Source organism: Sceloporus occidentalis, unplaced genomic scaffold (assembly GCF_023333645.1).
Source record: "Sceloporus occidentalis isolate IW3139 unplaced genomic scaffold, rSceOcc1.0.p SCAF_370, whole genome shotgun sequence".
NCBI classification, from domain to species: domain Eukaryota; kingdom Metazoa; phylum Chordata; class Lepidosauria; order Squamata; family Phrynosomatidae; genus Sceloporus; species Sceloporus occidentalis.
The window spans coordinates 247584-252679 of record NW_028317350.1 but is presented as its reverse complement, the minus strand read 5'-3'; positions in this window follow the sequence as shown (position 1 = coordinate 252679).

Sequence of the window (5096 nt, the reverse complement as noted above, 5' to 3'; positions counted from 1 at the left end):
GGAGACTTCCCACGGCAAAGTTAACAGGGGACCCGATACAAGTTTGAATGAAACAAAATGGAATGCCACACAATCATACCGGTTCTATACATTAATGAACATTTCAGGCACATGCATCAAATTCTCAGTCCTGTCGAAACAGATAATCTCAAAATTCTGAGATTCTTCCATGGTGGTTCAAGACCTGACTGGGGGCCAGTGGCTCCCGGCATGATATGGAGAACACGTTGGTGAGGTTAAGTCATTGTGAGAAAGAACTTGGTGGCTGTTCCATGATACGAAGCTGGTATGCCAAGAGCCAGGAAAGGAAAAGGACCATGTCTGCCTTCCTACCGTTCTCTTCGTGTCCCCGACTAATCGTCATGATGAGACATTTTCTGTGATAACCGGCACACTTTTATTTCTGTAGCATATCTCTAGGCTGTACCAGCCAACTTTCAACCCTAAATTATGTTTTTTGTGTGCATATTTTTAAAGCTCAGGGACGCTAGTCCTGTATTTTAAAAGACGTGTATATTTTAAACACGCCCACATGGCCGATGGCAAAATGGAGTCACAGGTTCTAAGTTCCGCAATGTAACGCTAACAATCTTAGCACTTAAATGGGACAACAAGGTTCTTAAGGTAAAGAAGAAGAACCCGTGACGTTGTTAGCCCACATACAGGATATACCTATGGTTTGAAAATGATCTTTTCCAAATAATGCTTTTATTCTGGGTGAAAAAGTGCACTTTGCTGATATCTTGGGCTGAAAAAACCGACGGCAGCTACTGTGTTCAAGAAATGTTTGACTATTGACAGAATTTTCAGTGATTTTCAAGAATGTTGAGTTGTGGGTCACGAGTAATATCGCATTTTAAGCTTTTTTTTAATTATTTTTTTGTTTTACTGTGCCTTCCTTTTTTTGGAAATAGTTCTCTGTTAAATAAACCTCAAAGAAAGCTGAGTGTTATTATCACTTGGATGTAAAGGACCTCTTTGTTGTTGAAAGGCACCACTCTCACAACTCTTAGCTTTCTTCTAAGAAACTGGGTCAACTCAATCAATTCAATTGTACAAACGACGGTTTTCCTTTAAAACTAGCGAAATATTTAAGCGATTTCATATTTTCCAATCTCATTTTACCGCTCTTTTCTCTTGACAAAATGCAAACTCATGTTTAGAGTGATATCGACAAAGCCAATGCTGTTTTTATTTTAAAAGTTTTATTAAAATTCTGAGGTTTCAAAGTTGAATGGATCTGCCCTGTTTCTTTCTTACCGTGCCTTATCATATGGTGTTGCCACAAGTGTGTGTGTGTGTTACAGTATAGTGTTAGCATGAATGTGTGTGTTAATGTGAGTATATGTGTATCAGCATATGAAGTAAGAGCGTGTGTTGGCTTATATGTGAGCATGTGTGTGTCTGTGATGTGCTAGCATAAGTGTGTAAGTATATGGTGTTAGAGTGTGTGCTAGAGTATGGTGTTGGCATGAATGTGTGTCTTTGTGTGAGCGTATGGTGTTAGAGTATGTTACACTATGTGTGTCATTGTGTGGTGTTAATATAAGTAAATGTGTGTCAGCATATGGCATAAGAGTGTGAGCGTATGTGTTAGCCATTGGCAGATCAGCGGAGGGTGCAACAGGGCTTTTTACTCTGGCCTCTTTCTATCCCTAATTTTCTGGGGGAGGGTAGGGTTCAGCGGGGTCACGTGACATTGTGTTGTGTAAACCTGTTATAGCGCAGATGCATTGAACCCATTAGTATGGGTGTGTTAGCGTGAGTGTTCATGTCAGGGTGGGTGTTTTTAATGTGAGTATGTGTGTCTGCATATCACATAAGAGTGTATCTCAGTGTATCCGCATATATGTCCGCATATGGCGTTATGTATGGGTGAGTGTTTAGTGCTAGTGTGTGTCTTACTTTATGGTGTTAATGTGAGTGTGTGTATGTGAGCGTATGTTAGCATAAGTGCATGTTATTGTATGGTGTGTAAGTATGTGTGTCAGCATATGGCGTTAGAATGTATGTTATTGTATGCTGTTAGTGTGTGTGATTGCGTGTTACATTATGGCATTAGAGTGTATGTGTTAATGTGAGTATGTGTGTTAGCATTTGGTTTTGTGTTTGTGTGTGGGTGTTAGCGTGACTATCTGTATCAGAGTGTGATGTTATTGTCAGGGGCCATCTCACGGTTAGTGGCACCTGGGAAAGGAGAAGAGAGGGACAAAGAGTGTGCGTTAGTTTATGGTGTTCGGTAGAGAGGGTGTTATTGTGTGTTGGTTATGGAGGGGGGGCACCAAAGCTGCCCCATATAATTGATATCCTTAGGATTTCAGCATGAATAGAGGGCATGAAAAAATTACTAGAAAAAGCTGCACAAAAAAACATAACCCCCGTAAGACCTGATACACATTTTCTTTGCGAAAGGTGGCCTGTGGAACACGACTTTGGGCAAATGAGCCACTCGTATTTTTGTCATTAACGTTTATTAGGATAGTGTGCACAGGATATTAACGCGGATTTGCTTTTTAACGGCTAAAACCTGGTAATTATAAACTAATTATATAAGAGAAACGCTATGTGTAAATCGTGTGTCGTTGAGACCCTTCATATAATATGCTTATATTATCTATTTTATTACACGTTTCATTAGCATTTCAAAGTGGTCTAATTCTTTAAAGGGACAAGAATACATCAGCGAAACGTTCCAATCACCCAAAAATATTTACGAAATCTGTGGAAATGTTACCTTTCAGGCGAATTCGTATTTATACGACCAGGGCCACCCTTTCATTGCTGCGGTTCTGATTATAGCGAAATTGTAGTACAATGCAGGCGTATGAAACTTTCTCTGTGGTTCCTACAGAAATATGATGGGAGATAAAGTCAACCCGAGGACCTGGCAATATTTACAAAGCACTGTTAATTCATTATAAGTCATCCTGGGTGCCTTTGAGATACGAACCCCGAGCAAAGCGCTGACGCATTATTCCCCGGCAACTCTCTGAAAGCTCAGGGACAGGACAATGTGTACCGTATGGATTTCCTGACACGTCTGCTCCCCGGGTCTATTTATAACTTTCAGAATCTTGGACGTTGATAAATTATCGGTTGTTTGCTTAGGTGATGAAACGTGGTTTAAACGTTTCACGGTAAATTCCCACTTTCTGAATTAAAGGGACATGCCCATCTACAATGGTGACACCATGTGACATTCAATGGCGAAGTCCAATAGTACTTTCCAATGAACCATCACAACTGTTACCCCTCGATGACATAACAGGGCTAACTATCTTCGCCTGAACAAATATGATAATATCCATTTAATTGTTTCTCAAAAGTCTCACGACTTCTGGTCTGACCATTTCTGAGTTACCTCCTTCTCCGTCAACTCGAGTCCATCCCCTTTGAAGTGGAGAACTCAAGGTCAGCTTGACCAACCAACCAATTGTTACTTACTTGACGTAAGTGTTTCCAGTGTGAAAGCCAACTAGATGGAGGTGGCCCCAATAATTTAGCCTGTCTGCAAATCTGTATTGAACAGACCACCTCGATATAACATTCCATGCTTCAAAGAAGAAGAGAGCCAAGACACTAGCCAACCCTAAAAGTCCCATTTGCTTCCTTCTGTTAACGCCATGTGTGCCACACTGCAGACACAGCCCTGGAGCGGTATTCTGAGTGACGGCCACTAGATGTCAGTGTTGCACAGGATGTTCACTATCTTCCTGGATGTATATTTGCTATATTATTACCTGTAAAGGAATAACCCTTTGAGGACCAGGGGGCTGTTCAACATACTCGAAGCCCGTAGGCCTGTAACCAAAAGATCTTATGGCAGATAATAGCCAGTTGGCCCGTTTAACAACTTTATATCAATTTGGAAGACGCGTGCGGTTGAGGTGATTGACTAATGAGAGTAGAACTAGAGTGCGAGGTTTCGAGACAAGTCCTCTTCAGGCTTGTTAAAGAATTAAAGCTGAACGGTCTCTTAGATGCATTTTCACAAACACTGCTAGGGCAGTGAAGCAGTGAGCACTCTCATCTTTTTCTCATTTCCTTCCCTGTCTCCTTCGTATTTGGCCAAATTGAATGCACCTTAAACAAACAGCTGGCCAGGAAACCTAATCAGCACCTTATCGCTTCCCACCCAGCTCCTTACGGTTGTTTGCTACATGATACCCGTGTTTCAGGCCGGAGATCACATGTGACCAGCTTCACACGCTAAATAGCGCATCGTGATTTAAGCACCAGCGTTACTATTAACACAGCGAGTCGGAAAGCCTCTGGCTTCTGCTGGTCATCTCATTGTATTTCCAGTGAACGTGCCACACCATACAGTGATACCAAGCATGTCTACAAACTGCCTCTGTGATTTACGGGCCCCCGGGGGCCGTTGGAGCAGCGTGGTACCCCTGGGTTAATTGGAGTGATAGTCCTGGCACACTTTGCTGCGCTCTTTCTGCCCTTTTGTAGAAGCCAGTACTTCTGATCAATATTTATAATCCTGACACACTCAAAATGGTTTAATAATCGCAACCTCTCTATGTAGCCCGCCGTATCTGGGAAATGACGGCATTTACAGGTCTCTTAAAGACGTGGTAATGGCAGATTTAACTATTTCTCTGCCAGGCCCATGAAAGATGACATAAGGTAATTTAAAAAACACATGCACTGGCTTTGGTTAAATCATTATCTACCTTCCTGATGTCGCCTTCGATCATCTAGAACAAATAATCCAAAACGTCTTTATGATTCAGGTTTAAATGTTTCCAAGACAAATGCCCACAGATCCATTCAGGGATATTGTGTGGTCTAGACCGGCAAAACCCTTCATACCTTCTACTGCTTTCACACTGGCACTTGCCTGTGCCTGGGCTATGTTACCCCGCCATGAATTCTTTGGATTATGCCCTTGTGATTTTACTCCGCTCCTTCCTAAACAGATTTCCATGATATTATATGGAATGTTGACCTCTGCCTGCATTGACCGGGGGGCTTGCTTGTTCTATGCCCACTGGACTGGTCTCCTCGATTCACTTGTAACCAGCCATTGCTGACACCGGCCTGTTACTGGAACCCCTGGATCTGGACAGATTAATAAACAATAA